Source organism: Eptatretus burgeri, chromosome 1 (assembly GCF_056783735.1).
Source record: "Eptatretus burgeri isolate ZD-2024b chromosome 1, Ebu_testis_v1, whole genome shotgun sequence".
Lineage (NCBI taxonomy): Eukaryota > Metazoa > Chordata > Myxini > Myxiniformes > Myxinidae > Eptatretus > Eptatretus burgeri.
Genome location: NC_140961.1, coordinates 100,022,156 through 100,045,960, shown reverse-complemented (window position 1 = coordinate 100,045,960; position 23,805 = coordinate 100,022,156). Strand labels below are relative to the sequence as shown.

At 42.3% G+C, this 23,805-nt stretch overlaps 1 long non-coding RNA gene across 2 annotated transcripts in view; it reads left to right on the top strand.

Annotated features, from left to right (window-relative positions):
- The window catches only part of LOC147035051 (uncharacterized), a 164,576-nt gene that overhangs the window by 7,743 nt on the left and 133,028 nt on the right, over positions 1 to 23,805 (top strand). For both annotated transcript variants that reach the window (XR_015061197.1, XR_015061195.1), the window contains exon 3: positions 530 to 624. This is a non-coding gene — a long non-coding RNA (uncharacterized LOC147035051). The remainder of the gene's footprint in view (positions 1 to 529; positions 625 to 23,805) is intronic.

Below are 23,805 nucleotides of genomic sequence, written 5' to 3'. Positions count from 1 at the left end.
CAATGTTTGGGAAGTCTTGGCGTTCCATAGTACCACTTGCATTTTGCACAATGCATATTTTATCATTCCCCGTGTACGGTCTGTCGTCTGCTACCAGCTATTTGTACTGCTATCCCGTGCATGTGCACAGGTATCACTAGTAAGCCTTAATATGCAACCATTAAAATCTTTATTGTAGGGCCTTGCTATGTGCCAACACTACCTTGGACTTTGACTAACATTTACTCTCAGTTCATGATAAGTTGGATGCGTCCTTCCTTCCCTTTCATTCCTCCCCACACCTATGATTTGTCTGTCTCCCTCTGCTGTTGGTGTTTCTCCCCTCTCTGTTGTTCCTTTTGTTCTGTTGTATCCTGATCCATTCATTGTTGTAGTTCTTCCATGAGTCTCGACTTTGTATGTAAAAAAAATCTCGCATTAATGCCATAGTTTTTTTTGATAATTTTGGCCATTGCTGTTGACTTTGTAATACTCTAACGAAGACATTACACACATCCTGACATCATCTGTAACGTGTATCTGTTTACAGATTTCGAGGTCTCAATGCTGATTCATTCATTATATCTTGCCATGCAACACGATGAAAGGCTTGTGGCCACTGCCTTCTGTGGTATTCTATTGAAGGTAAGGTTTGATAAACTCCACTGATGCTTCTTTGACACCCTACAGACTCCCCAAACTCAGTAGCACATCTTGGACGTTGTATGTGTTGAAAGATTCACATATGATCCTTCTAACGATCCATTGCAGGGATTTCCTCACTTGAAATTATTTTCGATGGTCTGCCAGATTTATGATTAGAATGGTGTTGCCTGTAGTCTCCCCTTCATGGTGACATTCCCCATTGTTGGTTTGTGGATGGCTAATATGGTTGAAATCATTCTGATAGTGATGCATACTCTAAACAGCTCATGGTTATTACTCATTGGATCTCCATTAACTCCAAGTGCTCACGATCAGTGCTCTCATGTGGCATTCTGAAACTGAGCAATGAGTCGAACCTTAACCGTCACGTCTGTTGATGATTTTCATGGTTTTGAAAATCGGTTCCATATGATGTGGGCTATTCTTAGAACTGGAAAGTCGTATCCTTTGTCATTCTGATCTTTCATTTCAAGATCTTCCATTCAGCACAAATTGAATACATAACCTCCATTAGTCTATGCCGCTATGTCATTTCATGCAAATTTCATGTACATTTTGCCCTAAGTTTTTTTTGATTTAGTCCTTACGGCTAACGCATTCCAAAAAAAATGTTTGCATTCTTTTCCGCCACCATCCTGGATTTATTGGCAACGATTTAGAATTGTTCGGCTTATGATTATTATTTATTGGTTGTTTTGGGTCATTATCGAGTCACTTAAACCGATAAAATTGGATGTTATAGAACTTGTCAAATTGATGCATTGTCGTGTCCATGGCGGTTAACACCAGCCTGGACGGATAGCCGAACGGTTTTAACTCGGAGGCGAACAGCCGAGTTTCCTGGCGGTAAAAACACGTTCAGGATGGAAAAGAGTGAGGGCACCCATCAGAATGGAGGCACACAGGTTTATTCTCAAACCCACAACGAATACATGTACACAAGGAAATTCAACAAATAATGGTTTAATGAAATTAAATCAGAGTGATAATGAAAATAAATTAGTGAGAAATTCCTCCATTTATGCCGGCACTCAGCTCTGTGTCAAGAGACGTCCTTTTGGAGCCTGGTAGTCATCGAGCCTCAAAATCAGCACATGGGAAACACTCAAAATGACACAAAGCTGCTCTCCGTGTGGGAAATGCACCATGTGGTGTGAAGACGCTCTCCGTGGACACGTGCGTGAGACAATTTGTGCAGGTGGTCCTCAATTCCAGTAGTCACAAGCCACCATGACAGTTCCTTGTCACGATCGAAATTGCCAACACCGCTCCCTCTCAGTACCAAATCCGCTCACAGCAAATGGCGTGGCTTTCCTCTTCGATCTTACAAGGGACACTGCCGAGTTTGACCTGAGAGACACGCTCTTCTCTTTCTCTTCCTCTCCTCCCAAAGCACACAAACTTTTGACTCAGCTGAACAGACAATGGTCAACGTCTTGTTCCAACACGCGAGCAAATTCGCACCAGCGCGAACAACGAGAACCGCGCAGCTTTTTGTCCGTGCCGAGGAATAAGCAACAGAAACCCTCTTCTGTTCCAACCGTGTTCCTCACTCGATCCTCCTCTCTCTCATACTCCCTATGATGTCACGGCAACCAATCATGAACCTCATGGCGTGGCCTGCCGGTCATGATTCCTGGAAGGCGAGGTTTAGTCTGACGGTTATTGTTGTTTTTGTTAAAACGTGGTTCTTTTATTGCCGGCGTTGTAAATGCAAAAACGTCGGAAAAGTTCACAGAGGACAATCGCATGCTGGAAGGAACGAGACTTGGACCCTTCCAAGTTAACACAGCAACACCCCTCATGTGGTGAGATGCAAACAATCTTAAGCCCACAGTTTTCCATACTTCAATTAGATTGAGATGTTTTCTACCTGTCCACGGACCGTGTTACACTATACAATCCTATCTTTGCTATGAAATTCCTCCATCTACCCCCACAAACGTAAAACAGCCCCCCCTCCCCCCTCCTGGAACCGTGCGTGGCTCCTGCATTGCCATTCCAGCCTTATCACTTACCGACTGACACCTAATTAGCCAATGAAATAAATTAGGAGGTGCTGTGGGAAGCGAGCGATAGCTAACTTACCTGTTCTCCTTAACATTCTACCCCATTAAACATGACAATTGAAATATTTAAAAAAAAACTCTTGGTTGCTTGCTCCAAACCTAAGGGGCGGGTAGAAAATATTGGAGAACACACAAAAATCTACTGGAGCAGACAAAACCTGAACCAAAAACTCCTCAACGTTTGTCCAACCTCCTTCTAAAGACCGTGTTCCCTGGTGGATGTGACAATACCCAACGTTACCTGTGGAGCCATCACAATTTGGCTAATCCAAAGTTCAACGGACACTGTACCCCTGGCACAGGCCAGCGACATGGATCGGGTGGACCTTCCCCCACACACTCACACATGAACCCCATAATCAACTTTTCATTCCAGCCCTGCAAGACCATGGCTTAAGTGTTATTACACACATTGTGAACCTCAATTAGGCAGCGGGGAGGTACCGAAAACAAAGATGGTGGGGGCGCTTCAGACTGTGGTGCCTGCAGTCCAAAAACAAGTCACCCGACTTACGACTTCTTCACACCCCCCCCCCACACCCCACCTCCAATGATTCATTCGGTCCTTGACAGCCAAACAGCTCCTTTGCTGTACATTCTACCGGGGAGGGTCTCCACACCATGCAGGCTCTTTTGGTCTCTCCTGGGTCACCAAGGGTCTCCCTACCGCTGGTCACCCAACCGGTCCTCCATACGGAACCGTCACGCCGAGGAGGGTTTCCGCACCATCCAGGCTCTCTCGGCCTCTCCTGGGTTGCCAAGGGTGTCCCTACCGTTGGTCACCCAACCAGACCCCCCTCTGGATGGGTCCCCATTTCCAAACACCACTGGCTGCCAGGGAGAAATTACCTCAGTGGGGGCCATAGTCACCGATTCATTCCTGTGGACCCACATGAACCTGATTCATTCCTGTGGACCCACATGCCTTCCCCACCCACAAAATCCAGCATGTCATTCCCTCTCCTGCTGCCATTCAATTCTCAACATTGTAATGCAAAAATGGTGATTGTTTTCCTGTACTGCCATGGCCTGCATACATGTTACACTCCATATTCATTTTCCAAACACAACTCAATCCTTGACACATAACAGACACCGACACACCAAGACGATTCTGGTTTCCAAACTGATCCATTTCCCGACCATTGGGTCACTCTCGCCCGCTTCCATCCTAATTACCCATGTCCCAATTTCTCAGCAAAACTTAACCCTTGGGACAGTAAGCATCAAGGCACCTTATCCAAAGTGCAGGTCGTCACAAGTTGGTTGGGTCAAGGAGTGTCATCCACCACTCCTAGTTTCCCTTGCACCCTTCTAATCCACCCCTGTGGATTTGTTGCTTTCAATCTCTCTTGATTCCATTCTTTTTTTCCTTCTAAATTTGCCTGTTATTCCAAAATCTTGAAGACCAACCTGGCTGATGGTTGGGTGCAGTTGTAGACTTCAAGCACAACCTCGATGAGGAGATGCCAGAAAACCAGGCCAGCCACAGGAACTGTGTCAACAATATTTCTTGTGAGAGGTAGCAGGATCGATGCCTGCACCCCCCTCCAGGATCGAGTAGACCCAAAGTTCTCACATCCACTCCCAGAAAAACTGTGGCCACAGCTAAAATCCAGGCAGACATTCCCACAGTCCAGTGGACCCAGTTAACAATGTATCTCTTGGGTGCACCAGGATGAGGGTAGAACAAAGCCATGCTTGGCCGAATTACAATCTGCATGACGACAATAATTCCTGGGTATGCGAGGACACCCGCAACTGTACTCCACCATCCACGATAGACAAAAGTTAGACAAACAGCCACTATGGTTAACGCAAACGCCATCACCATAGCTGTCCTTTGGATTTGAAACCAGACTTTATGGGAGCACAGCTGTTTAGTGGGCCAGGTGAATCGATAAAATCGGCCCACAAGGATTCCAAGACTGACCAGGCCCAACCACACGGTCACCATCAGAGCCACATGTGTTTCGAGGGATCGTAGTCCACGTCTGCTAACCATCTCAACTTGTGGTCCAGTTGGTATGATGGGGCCAGCCACCAAAGGTTGGCCGTCATGGTGTTGTACCATTCCATTATGGGCATATCCATCAGCCAGAAAAAGAAACAAGGGTGCTGCCAAATTTGTTTCTTGTTTTGCCTCTTGGCAAGTGTTCGTTTCAGACAGATTATTTGGAAAGCTCATTTTCCTCATCCATTTCTTTCTTGCCTCCAATTCAATAATCATCATCCAATGGTTCATTTCCCTGTGATACATTCCTCAACTTCAAACTCCTTCTCAAGTGGTACAATTTCTGGAGTATCCTTCTCAACCACTGGATTGAAAGAAGACTGCCAAAGTCCTTCATAAAGTCGAGCACGTTTCTCATTGCCACAATGACAAAGTGCAGTATTTGGCAATTCACCTTCATCATGCCATTCATCCAGCTGTTTCCTCTCAATATCCCTTGCTGATGAATCTATAGGACTGACATCTGGACAGGATTCCTGCAGTGCATGAGCAATTCCTGGAGTGCATGAGCAATCATCCAATGAAAAATGCTGAGATTCATCTTCATCACTAGAATCCTCCACGTTCACACAAAGTGGGGGCATTTTCTCTTCAAAGCTTGTACTTGACTCACTTTGGTTTGATTCAAGATGAGCCTCTTGCTCAACTAACAGGAAGTTACAGTTGTTGCCACTCTCTTCCTCAACACATTTTGCTTGTGATTGTTCCAATATTTGCTCAACAAAATAAACTTCAAGATTTGCCTTCTTGTAAGTGCCAAGTTCAGGAAACAATGCTTCAGGAAGATCACTTTCCTCACCCAGCACCTTTGCAGCTTCAATGTCATTTTCTTTCACAGTATCGAATGTGTCATTCTCCATTGTACAATCATCAAAAAGCATTTCTGTAGATCCACTCTCAACTACAACTGTACCATCTGCATTATAACAGTGAGAAACACTCGACTCGTCATAACCTTCCGCCTTGGCATCACTTCCACAAGGTTCATAAATGGTGAGTAATTGGCCTTCACAACTACTATCCAGATCTGAACTCTAGGACTGGTTCTGCAAATTCCTTTCAAAAATATCGCTTTCCCACTTGTCCATTTGACAAGCATCCTGCTCTTCCTCTAGAGGTCCATCTGTGACTTAAACCACCTTGCACTTTTTCAAATTGGGCAGTTCTTCTCTCCAGAGTTTACATCAGCAAGCTCACTTTCAATTGTTTCAAGATAAGTGTGGTGTTTGGCATGTCAACCTTACTGTCGCTCTCCTCGAGTACATGACAAACAGATGGGGAATGCCAGAACACACTGACATGAGATTTTTGGTTTGAGCTTGTGTGACTCAGCATCCTTGTCTCGCAGACTTTGTTGGACTCGAGCAGCCTCTCCCTTAATGGTGTTGTCCAAAGTGTTCAGCCGCTCCTGTAACATCTCATCCATCCTTTCCCCAGTCAATTGTTGCCCCTACATGCTTTTATCAACGAACACCAGCTCTTATTGTGTTACACGGGCTTCCAACTCTTTCACATCCTCAGCCAAACCACCTACCTGGTGCTTAGAAAGTCCCCACTCTACCTGCTGTTGCTTTCTGGTATCCACAAAGGCGTGATCGCCCTCCAGGTCCTTAATTACTTTGTCATTTCTTTGATTTGTTGACCCAATTTTTCCTTCCAACTCTTCCCCCATTTCAACAACCTGGATTTGATCCACTTCTATTTTCCCCACCATCTCTTCCTGTTTATGCTCTAATTCTGATACCATTTCTCTCTTCACTCGTTTGTTTATTCCTTGTTCACTCCCTATTGTTTTAACATGACTTGGAGAGTCATTGCATCCAGTCCCTGTGTCTCATTTTCGGCTCTTGTGGAGGAAGTGGGACTGTCACTCAGGACACTCAGGACTCACTATCTTCCTGCTGAAACGCCATCTTGACACGTCTGCCTTTTCCCGCACATGTTTAATCTTCTCAGAAATTAAAATAAAAATTTCCCTTTAATTTCCAAGGGGTTTTTTTGTTTTTCTCCCAACACCAATTAACTACAAAATTTGTACCTCGGTCACTATGACCCCCTCTCCCTCGGGTAGAGAGGTAAGTGTTTAAAAATTTAGATTCCAAATTTTCCAAGCTCAGTTCACTTGGATCAGTTGTTGTTTGGGGGGGGGGGTTCGAAAAATCGCACTCCTGATCAACAAATTGTCGTGTCCAGGCGGTTAATACCAGCCTGGACGGTTAGTTGAACGGTTTTAACTCGGAGGTGAACAGCCGAGATTCTTGGCGGTTAGAATGCATGCGGGATGGAAGCCGGCGAAGGCTTGTACCAGAACGGAAGTACATTGGTTTATTCTCGAATAGACTAACACAAGGAAATTCAACAAATAATGGTTTAATGAAAATAAATCAGAGTGAGGTAAATCTAAATCCTAATTTGAGACGTCTCCACTCAGTCACAAAAACAGACAAGGGGAAAGATAAAAATAACAGAAAATCCTCCCTTTATGCGGGCACTCAGCTTTGTGTCCAGAGACGACCTTTTGGAGCCTGGTAGTCGTCAAGCCTCGAAGTAACCGTATGGGAAACGTTCAAAATAGCGCAGTCGCTCTCTGTGCGGGAAACACACAAGGTGGTGTGAAGACGCTCTCCGCGCCCGCGTATGTGAGAGACTTTGTGCAGGTGGTCCTCAACGCCAAGAGCCCACAAGCCGCCGTTACAGTTCCTCCTCACGATCAAAATTGCCAACACTGCTCCCTCTCAGTACCAGGTCCACTCACAGTGAATGGCGCGGCCTTCCTCTTCGATCTTACAACGGACACTGCGACTTCGACCTGAGAGATGTGCTCTTGTCCTTCTCTTCCTCTTTTCCCAAAGTGCACAAACTTCATGACTCAGCCGAACAGACAACGGCTAGTGTCTTATTCCAGCACGTGAGCAAATTCGGACCAGCATGAACAAGGAGAATCGCGCAGCTTTTTGTCCTTGCCGAGGAATAAGCAACAGAGACCCTCTTCTATTCCAACCGTGTTCTCACTCGACCCTCCTCTTTCTCATGCTTCCTATGACGTCAACCCAACCAATCATAAACCATGGGGGCATGGCCTGCTGCTCACGATTCCTGGTAGGTGGGGGTTTAGTCTGCTGGTTATTGTTGTTGTAAAAATGTGGTTCTTTTATTGCTGACCTTGTGAATGCAAAAACGTAGGAAAAGGTCACACAGGGCAATCACATACTGGGAGAAACTATCCCTAGACCCTACCTAATTAACACAGCACCACCACCCCCCCCCCGGGATTCCTCCACCTACCCCCACAAATGTAACAGTATATTAACCCTTGTTATGTAAAGTATTCTTTGTTATATATATTTTTTGCTCATTTTTATTATCATTTTTTTATAAATAAGTACAAAAGCTGAAAGATGTCCTGTCCAAATCCAATCCATTCAAGGTTGGAAGAGGTGAACAATGGCAGAAAGATGATGTTAATACATCTCACAAAGAAAGTAATAATCATACCAAAAGATGTGGACGAGAATATACTCAACACTGCAAACCAAGCTGAATCGACTTACAAGGATTTTGTTTAACAGAGATTGGTGAGCTAAACCTGTGGGAGAAAATGACAAAGTTTAAAGTTATTGGAAGGAACGAAACAACAAAGTCATGAAAAACAAAGTAGGAGCAGAGGAAGTTGCGATCAAGGCATCAAACTCATTAATGGCGCATTTGCTTGTAACAACTCGATCATCTTCATTCTGGAGACATCAATCTAAAATAAGTGATCGGAGAATATGAATTGTCTTCCATTAACCAAAGGTTAATGTCAGTGGACGGACGAATACATAAGTGTAATGACAAAGCACAACTTATTCATCTGCTGGAAGAACAAATAGAAACAAAAGATGAAATAGATAGTGCTATTTCCACTGATCAGCCGATTGTGGTCACCAGTGATACATCAATTCTCCTTGATACAATGGCTGTCCTTCATGAACTGGCTGTGTTCAAGGACAATATAAATAACTGCAGTAATCTGGCTCATCATTTTGTTTGTGCCACAGACAGCAAAAGTCAACAGTCTGCCAATTCACATGTCGTGTTTGATAACTACACGTGAAACCACTTAAAAACCGCTCAAGAAGCATCTCAATGGAGGAACATCAACAAATATGCCAGAGTACAAAATTGTTAACACACATATCTGGAGATTTTAACAAATGCCTGAACAGCACCAAGACAAAAAAAAACCTCCTCACACTCCACTTGGCCCAGCAGTTGATTAATAAGTGCAACTCTGCAGTCATAACCATTACTTGCATGGGTGTGCTGATGAATCAGTCACAAACAGATGTAACCAGTGTGGAAAGCACACAAGAAGAAGCAGACGCACTGCTAACATTGTACGCTTCAGAACTGCACAAAACTGGAAAGAGTGTTCACATTAATTCTCCAGACACAGATGTGCTGGTCTTTGCACTCTCAACAATACCAGCATTGGGTAATCAAAGAGTTCTCATTGTGGGTACTGGAGCAAATGTCTCTTTGCAACCCATATATCATGCATTTGGTTGAGAATAGTGCCCAGGCTTTTGTGGGTTTTCATGCAATAAGTGGTTGTGATACAACTGGATGCATATTTGGCAAGAGCAAGACTGCTTGATGGAATGCCGTTGTGAAATGCAGTGATGGTGTGATTCATGCACTTTGTGGACCTGGGTCTGGCAAAGAACCATATCCTCATGTACTAAAGGGTTGTGAAGAGTTGGTCTGCAATTTACTGAGCCCCAAAATACACATCTTTCAGCCAAGCATCCACACTCCGTTGGCATTACTTCCGAGGGCTTAACACACAGCAAGGCACAAAAAAATTACCTACAACCCAAGGAGAGCCATCCATGAACATGCACGTAGGGCCTAATTCCAGTGTGGCATTTGGAGACGAGCACTCGCTCCATGCCCCGAAACATTCTCGTCATCAGAACTTGGGTGGTCACCACAATCTTCAGGAGAACTCGTGCTAACACTTACCAGAGTACCTCTTGCTCCTGATTATGTTCTCCAGTTGGTAAGATGTGGATGCATGAGGAGCCAGTGCAGTGGGTGCTGTTTTTCTAGGAAAAATGATGTGTCCTACACAGAAATTTGCAGATGTGATCCAGATACAGAGGTGGCGGCAATTCTGAATTTAACTGGAAATCAACACCAAAATAGTGTATAACTATTGTTTGTGTTCTTCGTTTATTAAAAAATTGGAAAGTTCAATTTGGTTGGTTTTTTGTAAATAAAATTCAATTTCACCAGTTTGCCAAACTCGATGTAATCGATAAAACACCTTTCATGTATGACTGGTTTCGGAGTTGAGAATGACCATGGGTAAATCATTTTTAAGGCAAAACGTGATGTAGCAAGAACGTTATCCTTAAATGTAGCATTATTGGCTGTTAAATTGGTGTGTATGGAGCATTAGAATGCAGTGTCACAATTTTGGAGTTGTAGCATTGTTAAATTTATATCAAATTGCAAAAATTAATGCTTACTTGGGGATTTTTTACATTGGTTAAAATACCTTAATATATGACTCCATGAAAAAAGGCAAAATTTACTTTAAGTGAAGTTAAGACATTAAATTAGCAAAAAAAAAACTACATTGGGGGAATAAATATGAAATTTTCACGAACCTCAGAATTGTGACGTAACAGTAGATAGGATACATGACATCATGCAATTACCACAAACTATCTGAACTCATCACATTGTACTTTTTGGCCCATAACGTGATCAAACCATAGATTTATCAGGCTTTTACAAATTTTGCAGGCTGCTAAAAATAGAAAGTCTTAATTTTGAACCACATTGCACAACAATAAAAATGGGTTATCATTGGAACTGCTCCCTTCTATTTCTGGTCTGTTCGGACTTAAAATGTGGAAGGTTTTAAGTAAGAGGTCAGTTGTTTCAGGATTTGTAATTTTCAAGCGAGCAGGTGTACTGGTTTATACAGTCGGTGAGGTTGACGTTGAATTACCTTGAATACTTGGAGGAATAATATCCTACTTGCTGTTCACATCAGCAGGTTGCTGCCTGCTGCCAAATCCCCCGCTCTTCCAGCCAGGTGCTGGTGAAAGCAATTGTTCTCCAAGCTGCATTACATCGTATTAGAATGAGAACTCCCACGTAGAACAGCAGGGAAACATCTTTGTGGCAGCTTCTTCTGAGTTCTGTCTCAAACAAATGTGAACATTAAATGTGAATGAGGTGAAGGTTGAAAAGATTTGCTCGGTTCCACTGTGAAAAGATTAAGGGTCCCGTGTGGGATTGAATCGATCTACTTTTAATTCTGTTGTCACATAGTCAGGACACAAAGATATCCTTTACACAAGACGTGAAGCTGCCTGCGCCATCTGCTTGGTGTATGCAGAAATCAATGTCTCAGGTTGTAACCTGCAAACAGTATGCCATTGTAAACTAGTATGTTGGACAAATTTCAGGCCTGCATCCATGCTGGGTCTTGTAATTCATCACCGTGACTCCATAACGAGATTTAAAACATTCTCAGGTCTTTATTACATTAACAAGCCCATGAGACATCCTTTGTGAGCTCTCATTAAAAAAAATTTCATACGCGTTTAGCTCTCAAATAACAGAGCTAAACAATGAACGAAAGTGTAGTTTGCATTCAAAGACAGATTCACTTAACACGGACTCGCAGGCCGAATATCATGAATGGATATTGAACTGTGCAAGCATTGATGAAAGACTTCGAAAGTCTGCATCGAGAGACGAGACTGGATTTGAAATGTTCCACCGGTGGTATAAAGCAAAAGCAGTGAAATGAAACACCTGATATTTAATGATATGGATATAGAGTAATCTGGACAGTGAACCTGAGAGTTTGCCACCTGGATTGGAAAGTCGATAGAGCAGGTAAAGAACAACAGTAGTCAATGTAAGAGAAAAGATCACTAACTTTTTATTCAAAAAGATCACCAATTATAGTTATCATAAAAAAGACACGAAGCTTTAAATTCCATGTTCACCGTGAAGATCTTTGAAAGGGAAATATGAATACAAGCCGGTAGGCGACATGGGTGGTCGCAAGACTAAGGTGATGAGCAACTGTCCATTTATCATTTGTGTTCGATTCCCCAACCCTACGTTAGGGAATCCCAACGCGAACGTTGGGGTGAAAGCATATAGTAATATAATTGCATACTACTCGTACAGTTTTTGACGGATCGGGCTGAAAATTTTTGACAAAGAGGTTGATTATACTGCGCATAAAAGCGCGGAAGGCGATTTTTGATTTTTGGAAAAAAAAAATCGGATTTTTTTCAAAAATTTCAAAGTCCCGTTACTAGGCAACGGTGGCGTCCATAGCAACGGTGCTCAAAAGCATAGAACTAGATCCTGGTATGAACCTACCTGTCAAGTTTCATCAAAATCGGTTGACTCCTCTGGCCTCCAGAGCTGTCCATTACATACAAACAAACAGACAGACGGAAAACCTGAGAATAAGGGTCGTCTAGCGACCACCCAACAAATAAGATAATGAAGCCTCATGACAAAGTATTGATTTAAATCCTTGTCAATGAAAAGTGCAAATCAAAAATAAAATGATAATTACAAGAGAGAACCAAATCAAGAAGTTTTGGATCAAAAGTGGGGTCATTGGGGGAATGAAAATTGAGAAAATTGGGGAGAGAGGAGTGTCAGAAAGTTAGGAAGGACAGAGAAAGAAAAGAAGATTGTGAAGAGATACGAGTAAGGGAAGGAAGAAAATGGTGTGTGTGTGTGTGTGTGTGTGTGTGTGTGTGTGTGTGTGTGTGTGTGTGTGTGTGTGTGTGTGTGTGTGTGTGTGTGTGTGTGTGTGTGTGTGTGTGTGTGTGTGTGTGTGTGTGTGTGTGTGTGTGTGTGTGTGTGTGTGTGTGTGTGTGTTTTGAAATATCATTGGTTGGGCCATTTTGTGGACCGGCCTTCCTGCTCTGTCGTCTTGGTGGGAAAAGTCCTACCAGCCTAGGAAGCAACCTTTTGTTCATGCGTGAACGAGGAGACCACATAAACAGTCCGCACACTCAATTCAAATTAAGCTACAAATCAGGCCGCTCATTAACTTTGCCACCGAAGGGAGACGGAGGTTATGTTTTCACGCCTGTCTCTTTGTCTCTCTCTTTGTCTGTGAGCAGGATATCTAAAAACCAAATTTATTTTGAGTTTGCTTCCAAAAAATAGATTGCTGACAAAAGCACACGAACCTCCCTGTGCCATGTCCATCATGTCCAGGACTCGAATAAAACAATGTGCTCAAACTTTGGTCTTTCATGTTTCCAACATATAATAATTATTAAACCTCCTCTGATAGGATGGTAAAAATCGTTGCCGACTTACCTCCACCATCGAAGGTGGAAGTAGGTTATGTTTTCACCACTGTCTGTCTGTTTACTTGTTGCAAAAATGGAAGATTTTTCATGTATCTTGGTTGGTTGTTTGTTTGTTTGTTTGTTAACAAAATATCTCAAAAAGTTGTGGACTGATTTGGACGAAACTTGGTGGAGAGGTTGGGTGTGTGACAAGGACAAAATTATTCGATTTTGGTGAAGATCTGAATCCAAATACGAGAATTTTTTGATTTTTAAAGTTAATTTCACCATTGAGATGAGCGATATACAGCATGATATTTCAAAAATTTTTGTGGGCTGATATGTTCCACTGGATCAGGCATTGTGCATAAGCCTGTTGTTGGCTTAGTGGTTAGGGTGGCTGGCTTGGGATCTTTGGGTCCTGAGTTTGAGCCCTGTTGGCTGCCTAATTAACACCAGGTGGGGTTGACTCAGCCTGTCATGCTTCTGAGGTTGGTGAAATGAGTACCAGTGTACTGGTACAGGGGCACAGCATCAGTGGCAGAGTTTTACCTCAACAATATGATAGCTACCAGCAGCCAAGCTGCCATACACAAGAATAATAATAATAAGAAGAAGGCATTGCGTGGCAGAGGTACTGCATGTACTCTACTTCGTGCCCTTCTCGTTTCATTTTAAAATCAATGCCAATATTCATTATACTTGTTGCAGAGTTTGTTTTTGCAATTCGTGCCCCCAAATTTAATGGTACCTCAGAGTTTATTAGACACCTTGGAGTACTAAACCACCATTTAGATTATTTTCCTTCCTTTTTTTTCCACCAATGTCCAATTCCCATGATGTTGCATTTCATGGAGAGATATTTTCTTAATTTGCACTCAATCCATAAATGTTGAAAGTCAAGGTCATATGACAGTCCAAAAAACATGTGGCCATCATTGAATTGCGGGTACCAGGGAAGGCTTACCCTTGGTGATCGCTTTGTGATCGCAGATATCGAGTTATTTTTTGCTATTACTGTTGATATTATAACATAAAGGAAAGGAGAAAGAAGGAAAGATAAGGGAGCATTTCTAAACAGAGATCTAAGATTCATGGAGGAGCTTTGCCAGCATGGTTTTAACTCTCCCAGTCGAGATGTGTACGGGGTGTCCAAGCAGGGCTGAGCTCCATTGTGGCTGTTTTTTTTCCCTGACTTGGCACAAATCTTCATGGTCTGAATCAAAGTGTTTACCACATTGGTAAAACTGGTGCTTGGTCGTGGTGCACTGTCTGTGGCATCCCAATAATCTTAGTGGTGCTTATAAATTATATTACATGTAATACAGAGTCATCAGGAGACAACATTGTACTTTTGCCTGAATTACACAGATAAGGGTTAACTACAGGCTCCACGTTACAGGCTATAGGCTAAGTATAGGCTGCTCTCAGCGAGGGAGCCTCGTGAGTGAAGGAGACGAATGGGCCGACCACATGCCGCGTGGTTGCAGCAGGTTGATCGGCATCTCAAGGAGATGGGGATGGGCCAGGCATCTGCCTGGGGGGTGGCCAGACGAAGGTCCCTGGAGTACCAGCGGAAAGTAGGCGCAGCGATGCGCTGCTCCGGCGCATGCTCCCATACCTGACCCTGACCTGACAGGCTGTTAAAGGCCTGTAGTTAGCCTCTGGCATTAAGCCATTGTTGGTGTTGCTCAAGGTGGTAAGCAATTGGTACTATATGATGTTTGTTTTGTGAGATTTTAAACCATTTCAAGTGGAACCATAATTTGAAAGGTCTTCACTTGGTCTTATTTAATGTCAACCATGATCAATCCAGGTGGGTTTATGAAGGTTGGTGTTGTTGGAAGGTATCCGAACTTAAGTAGGGATAAAATCTCACATTATATGACACCAGGCATTTTTACCAGATTTAATCGCTGACAGATTTAATCAAAAATCAATATGTTGTTCTTCACTAATATTCTGCTCTATTCACCTAATCGTTCACCCGAGGGCATCTTCCATCTGCACAGAAGTCATCTAACACCACCTTCAGCAGACATCTTCTTCTTCTTCTTCTTCTTCTTCTTCTTCTTCTTCTTCTTCTTCTTGGCCTCAATTATTTCCACGTTCTTGTGGAGTTCGGGGGAAGTTTGCCTCAAGTCTTTCACAAACCAGCTGGCCAGGCCTGTCATTCGACTCAAGTTAGGGCAGGAATTTATAATTTGGCCAGGTTGCTGACAATAGCTCAACTGCTCTTTGTGAAGGTCACGGTGGGATCTTTAATGTACACCAACTAACACCGGGAGATGGGACTCCCAGGTTAACGTCCATCCGAGGGATGGCACACACATTGCTGAATCACCCTGCCTGTGAAACACCGCGATGACAGTTTGTAGCTTGGTCGAGATTCGAACCTAGGATTGATGGTGTGGTGGAAAAGAATTCAATTTCCACAAGTTGGAACAGCATACCCAAGGAGAATCTTTAATTTCGTATATACGGAGGAAGAACATTGAATGATTCACTGAAACATTCGAATGGACTTCACTGAAACATAAGCCCAAAGCAATTCTTCTTATACACAACTAGACATTCCAAAGAATGGGAGGGGACAACTACGGGGTTAGCTGATAAGCATTAGGCAAAATAACTCAAACTGCAATACGTGTCCACTGGGTGAAAGAGAATGACATAATCATGCCAAAAGTTGCAGTGATATCAACCAGGTCACCTTGTTTCATAGTAAGACATTCCTTTTATCAATATTTAGGTCAAAAGACTCTTGGGTAAAGGGAAACATAACTGACAGCTAATTCGACTCTAGCATAAAAATTAGATTTATAAAGCACCAGCAACAATTATAATTGAGAGTACAGTAATCCCCTGTTTCTCGCGGGGGTTACGTTCCAAACCTCCCTGCGCGAAGTGAAAATCCGCGATGAATGGACACCTCCCCAAAAAATAGACTCGTCTGGTCTGGTCAGTTTGGGAGTGATTTGGTTTGAGGTGCCTGAGATCGACTAGTCTGGTCTGGTCGGTTTGGCAGTGATTGGGTTTGAGGTGCCAGAGATCGACTAGTCTGGTCTGGTCGGTTTGGCAGTGATTTGGGTTTGAGGTGCCGGAGATCGACTAGTCTGGTCTGGTCGGTTTGGTATTGATTGGGTTTGAGGTGCCGGAGATCGACTAGTCTGGTCTGGTCGGTTCTGAGGTGCTTTGTATAAGCAGTGCTCGTCCAACGGCGGCAAACCTTTTTCCTTCCCGAAGCATATATCGAGCACCTTCACCTTAACCTTCTCCTGGAGCATCCCAGGACCTTCTTCTGGCGCTTCTGTTCCTTGTCAGAAGCCTTAGAAGGTGCAGGACGTTTGGGCAGCATCGTGGGGCTTGGAGAAAAAACATAGAAAATATTATAAGTTCACAAGCGAAACTGTCTCGTGCGTTGTGTGACTGGTCGAGCACCACGAGTTATAATTTATTGCTTGAATAATTTCTATTTTATATATTATTACCGCGATGTACCGGGGAAATCCGCAGAAAAAAATTAGTTACGTTCCAAGGGAAAACCCGCGATGAACCGGGGGCGCGATAGGTGAACCGCGATGAAGCGGGAGTTGACTGTACATGAATATAATTATTTTTCTTCCACATTCCCCCCTTTTTCCATATCAGAAAAATTTGAATAATTATATTACACATAATCACCATACCCCGTTCCTGGAGGAGAAAAGATATCCGTTACACAAGTTCAATCAACAATGGCAGCGAGTGCTCATCGGAGAAGAATACTGGATGACGACCATTTCAATAGTGTCCCAGCCAGGTTAGTGAGTGCGTTTCCAATTAATTCATGGCCTGTCCATCAGCATGTGTCACAAATTGAAAAGACATGCTACCCGAGGCCAGAAGATAAGCAGGTCAGCGTGTAGATAGAGCACCACCCAACGGGAAACACAGTCGAGGCACTCCTTGAGCTGTGGAGAAGGTAGATCTTGGCAGGTACGAGTTTGGGCCTGACACTGGGTTGAAGGAGATGAAAAGGACTCGAGAGGTGACCCAGAGATCCAGCCCGAGCAGAGTTTGGGGCCTCGTAGCAGCAGTTTGTGCAATCAGGTTTGATTCACCAAGCGAGCTGTGCACGTTGGAGGCAGCCGCGATGGTTGCACGAGCCCCACCCGCACCATTGAACACATGTTGCAGATGACTCACCATGTGGACCTTCATGGCCGTCGTTGTGCATTGTGCAACCACGGCAAGTTCACGATGTATCTACAGAGCAGCAATTTGCGAGTGTGGTTTGGGACATTCCTCCAGGCAGGCACCACACAACGGCGACGTTGTCTTTGCTTGCTGTGGTTTGACTTGTCCAACCTTCTCTTCAGTGGGTTTTGCTTTTTATCTTGCCAAAACGAAGTTTTTGCAAGATATGTTAGTCAGCTTGTATGTTTTTTTTTGTTTGTTTTTTTTTGTTTGTCTGTAATCACGTATAAAAAAATTCTGCAGAGCACAGTTATCATTGGGAATTTTTGTAACTTCGCATATCAGAGGCCTATAGAGGTCCCTTTCAGTGCACAAAATTTTGAAGGTCAAAGGTCAAGGTCACTTTGTCGCAAATCAGGGGAGTCGACGAAACCCTTATTTTTTGAGTAATTTTGATCGGATAGTCTTCAAACTTCATGGGGATATAGTTCATGGTCTGGCACTCAGCTGATTAAGGTGGCGATTGGCCTTGACCTTCATGGTTAGTGCCGAAGGTCAAACATATTTGACCCCAAGGTCAAATTTTCAATTTTTAGGAACCATATCGTGTAGTACCTCAAATTGAACACCTCGATGAGTGCTTTCTAGATATGTCAAGCTTGAGACATTATGACGTCATTTGGTGACGTTATGAGGCAAACGCATATTTTTCATGGTTACTCTGTAGAACGATTCTCATCGGAATCTCTCGTTGGCAGATATTCCTCAAGGAGTCGCTCCTGGTGGATAGCAGCTCTGTTCACCTCAGTGTGACCTTAAAGAAGTCACACTTGGTCACCTTTTGGCAAGATACGGGTCACCCTGCGGGTGACATTGGTTTATTTTTTGTTTTTCTTTAACATGCTCATCTTATCTCCTCGGGAAGGGAGTTGTGTCATGATCACGTGTTGAATGCCCAATCACCCAAATCTGGGTTCTCTCCATCATCCAATCTTTCGGTGGAAGTTCTTCCAAAGCTTCATTAGACGAAATCGTACACTGCAGACTTCAACTGCTCTCAACACTCCGAAACAAACAAAATCAAGGTTAAGCATCGATTAAACACCAATCAATAAACGTCATGGGCTCATGTATTTCAATAAGACTGACAAAGGTTCTTATAGAAGCATTTAACTTGCATTATATGTTATATCAAAATTTTATCACTTTCCTTTCCTTGTTTTTAGCACCATAACGACATGCTAAAATATACAGAAATCTCTGTTGTATGTACACTCAAAAACATTCATCTCATTTGCTATTTCCATGTCGAAAGGGCAGCAGAATTTATCAGGGTTCCAATTTGGAATCTACAATTCTTTTCACCATCGTTCAAAAAAAAAAAAATCCCTTCTAGTCAAGAAAAATATTCCATCATCTGTACAATAATGATGAAAGTTAGCTACTTCTTTCTTCTTCAATGTATTTTAACTTGTCTGAGCAATAAGTACAACACTCAAACCCAACAAGAGGACAGGGTCCCCTTTTTTTTGGAGCAAGTACCGAATCTAAAGCGATTCGATTTTGCACAGTTACCGTTTTAACATTTGCTATCATTATCTGCTAAACAATCCAAAGTTTCATTCACAAGCAGTTCCAGAGCAACTGCCATTATTTATTTATTTTCCCAGCTAACTTAGCACTTCCGTGCTGATGAAAGATGGTCAAGTCAGTGTTAGAAATACCTCAACTTACTTAAGTGAACATACAAGAAGTACCACTTAATAAAAATCATGCACTTGCCCAATTAATCAGAAAACAAATAAAACAGGTAATATTTTAATTGGCTTGTGGCATCATCGCACTCTTTTCAATAATATAATTCTTACACCGACCGATTTAGCATTCATTTCACATGGTAATACCTTCTGTACTCGGCATGATTCTTGTTTATCCTTTTTTCCCACAAAATATGGAAACATTTACAGTACATGGTACAATTCCTAATTCCATCAATTGATTTCATCATTGCTGTTGGTCTTGCGACTCTTCCAGCCATTCTGCATTATGGTTATGTAAATACCATGCTGCTTTCCCTCATATCTTGATTTTCCCTTGCAGTTAATTTATGATTCCTACTTTGTAATGTTGACCAATCTGTCGATCAATTTAATAATGGAGACCCTCTTTCAATATTTTGTAAGTACCTCAACTTAATATATTATCTCGATTCAATTCTCAGTAACTTTTCCATACCCTCAATTAACAGATCAACAAGGTCCATAGCTGCAGTGTTTCACAATATATCAATCAATCACTACAAGTTATCAATAACCTTACTGTGATATAACCAATCATTCACATGTGTCCCAAGTTACTGGTTTAAAGATATGGACTCTAATTATTCCACAAATTTCGATCCATTCAAGAAGAAGTTAGGAAAAACAGAGAGGGAGAGTACTCTGTCACTTGTAGACCCCAATACATTTAAATTAGGATTATGAGACTTGTATGATAAAAGGTTTCTTAATTTGTAATCTCAAAACATAAGTTGATATTAATTATAACCAAAAGAAACATGATGGTTCGAATACCATGATGAATTGTTATGGAGGAGAAGACACAATGAACACAAAAATCATGTGCCTCCAGTGTTCTCTATGAGTTGCCTTTTTTATATGAGCCGAGTCTGAAAGTAATTAACTAAGTTACCACACACAACTTCCATTAGTTATTAACTGTTCCCCATGTTTAAGCATGTGACAACAAACCCGGTGCATTCAAACATTATCACGAGTATCACTTGTTATAATTACACGAATTAAACAAGTAGCATGACTATCATTGTCGTCACAGGGTGATTCTTTTGGAAGTGTTTCTTGGGCTCTCAGCTCTGCGAACTTCCCCATAGTAAGAGTTACACGCCGCTCGGCCATCCTGACATCGAGTTTCCGAGCTGCAGACCACACTTTGGCTGCAGAGCGTCCATTTGGAAACATTTGGGAACAAAACTTGCCAATATGGTTAAGAAATACAAAATTTCTCCAAACTGTTAATTTATACCAAATGCTAATATTGTTTCATCAATCTGATGAGCATCCATTTCTTTCATGGTCAATGGAGCTGAAATATCTCGGAAAAATAATGTGTAACCAACCTCTCTCATCACTATTCAGAATTCCATCAACATTTTAAATCTCTGACATTGTCCTTTTCTTATCCATTTCTCTCATCACCAAAACAGCAACATGCTGCAATATCACAACACGCATACACTAGCCACCTAATCACATCCTCTGACCTTTTAAATACAAATCCATTCCTTTATCAAAACAAATAAATACAATTTCAACCTCTGTTTTTAAACAGGTGTACAAAAATTGTCAAATCATTTGTCAAAGTTGAGCCATCAGGCGAATAGCATTTAAATTGCAACTGAAAACACTCTGTCCATACATGTAGCTATCTCGGAAGAACCTTCCCCATCTTTTCCCCAAATAATGTTTATCACTGTTGTGGGGGAAGCATGGGAGATTTGAACTGCTGTTAGCATCCGAGTCATGATACCTGCTTTTAGCTCCCAACTGGTCCCTCTTTCTCCTGATTGGCTACTCCTGCTGACCATTAGGTTCAAACTCCACCTTTTGAGTGCATTATTTATCCAATTTCGCTTAAACAGCTTTATGGTCTATCATTGTGGCAATAAATAAAATTGTCCAATTAAATCTTATGAATTTACCCTGACAGATAGAGGCCCATATAAAGACAACAGATATGTTTTTCTGTCCGCTTCCCGTACAGAAAGCTCGACCTTGGCAGGCAAAGGATTGGAATGTTCTTTTGATTAGGCCTGCAACGGCTGTGTGTTTAAGGAGCACCGGCAACCAGTGTGTACAGCAGCCATCTCAGGAGCACGAGCACTAGCTTTCTCTGGATTTTAACCCAATTTTCTTCACCAGTTGATGCACTTGGTTAACAGATCAATCATTGGAATTGGTAACATTATTTCATTTATATCTGCAATGAATTTTGTCTGCCTGAATAAATCAAAGGATTACACTGGGTTGTTTGCCATTGCCTTCCCAGCAGTAGTTTTGGCAGGAATTTGTCTTTAACATCCATCAACCAATGTCGTCCATTAACTTTAAAATTCACCGACTAATGAAGACAGCACGCCGAGTTTAACGTCCATCCGAGGGATCATGCATCATCTGTGAATCGCCCTATGTGCTAAACATCATCAAATCACTTTAAAATCATTCCAAATCAATCGCATTTCTACATTTCGATCACATTTTAAGTACAATGGTTACGATTCAAATCAAAATTTTGGAAACATTTCTCACACGCATGTGCATTTCAACACAGTAGCCCCCACCTCCCAACTGTGTCATGGGTGAAAAACACACACACACACACACACACACACACACACACACACACACACACACACACTTGAGAAACGTGAGGTTTTTTTTCTGACAACGGCACTCGCATTTTTGGGCCATTTTTTCCCCTCTCTGGGGCATTATTCCCACCCCCCTTTGAATCCGCATATTAATTGAATGGGGGGGGGGGTTCCAAGACCCATACATGTTGTCTAGCAGTACGAACAGCTGCTTGTAAGACCTCAGCTTGCCGGGCTGAGTAATTGGAGGCAAATTCCCGCTTTTCATCAATTTATTTCATCAGTACTGAACAAAGCGCTATTTAATTAATTTTGTCTCATAATGCCGGCGATAGCGAGTCTCCAAAATGAACTTCACGTTCAGAATTTATTCCACATTCACAATTGTTATTTCACAATTTATCCAAAATCCCTATGGCTTTTAAATAAAACAAGTCTGAAGACGACGATGGTTCACGAGCGGTATTTGAAGATGTAGAATTTTTCAGACGTCAAAGATGAGACAATGTGATAATGTTTGACCAAGTTATAAAAATGATCAACATGATGTGGTACGAGTGACAGGTTATTAGCTGCAAAATGTCGAAAAAACGGTTTCGTTCAACAACTTTAAAAATTTGACCTTTGCATAACCTTCAAAGGTCACAAAACAATGTTGTGGACATTACAATAAGGAAATAGGATACGTGCTATAGCTTATTGGAGTTAGTTCGTCGAAGAAGGTCGAAAACCCGGTTCGATTCCCACAACTTTGAAAATTTGACCTTTGTGAACTTTAAAGGTCAAAGGTCAAGGATTATGACCTTTGGTGCAAAACTTCCTCTGGAACATTCCAGGAACAATATAACGTCATATAGGCTATATGGCATTTCACACTCCTCGGATTATTATCCATACTTTGATGAAATCAGCGTAAAAAAAACTTGAAGGGGACGCCACGGGCAAGGTGTTCAAGATTGAGCAAGATGGTTTCAAGACTTTTGGTGGGGAATAACCTCAAGATTATGCATAAAATATATTGTCGTCCTCGCTCTCAAAGTTTTGGCGGTCGTATGATTTTTATGTCAAAATTCGAAATTTTCTACGTTTGTGACCTTGTGACCTTGACCTTGGAACGAAAATGAAAAATCAAGCTCCGTGGGGCTATGCAGGTGCCATTGGGCTAACCAAATACCAAAACCCCTGCCAGATTTGACAAACCCCTCGGAGAAGATGGATTTTTATGTCAAAATTCGCAATTTTCGAAGTTCGTGACCTTGACCTTGGGATGAAAATGAAAAATCGAGCTCCGTGGGGCTTGGCAGGTGCCATTGGGCTAACCAAATACCGAAACTCCTGCCAGATTCGACAAACCCCCGAGGAGATAATGCAAATTGAAATTGGCTACCCCCTAAAAACACGTTTTTTGGGCGTGGCTCCGCCCATAATGGGCGCACCATGCCCATTCTCAGAAAAAAAACACAACTAGATCATGATATAAACCTCCCACCAAAATTTTATCAGGATCGGATCAAAACCCACGGAGCTATGCTCGGGACAGACAGACAGACAGACATACAGACATACAGACAGACATACAGACAGACATACAGACAGACATACAGACAGACAGACAGACAGACAGACAGACAGACACACAACAATTACGAATATAGTGGTCACTTATTTTTTCGTTAAAATATTTTTTCATGAACCAAAAACTTCAACACTTGCTTCAGCGTCTATCCAAGGCAGGGAACACACATTAATTTATCCTTCCCTGCCAGTAAAGCACAGACATTCTAGTTTAGTGTTGGCCCATTCAGGGAGATTCATGACCTTGGTTTTTATCAGCACCAATCAAGTGGCCCCAAGCCAAAGTGGTCTCATCATGAGCCAGTAACCAACCCATGAACAGCCAGGCTGCTTTAACTCTCTGCCTGAAGTTTATTTCGTTGTTGCAATATCATTTCTAACAAGATATTCATGTATGACATCGTACAGTAATCTTCAGTTCCTTATTGAGCTCACAATCGCGTCTAATTCAGATTTTCACAAAGATTGAATTCACACACACACACACACACCTCTCAATCTAGTCTTAAAACACTCTCAACGACATCCGCTTTGCACTCTAAATAGATCGCAGCACAATGCTAGGGCTCTGTCTTTCAATACAAGCTTACATATACCCAG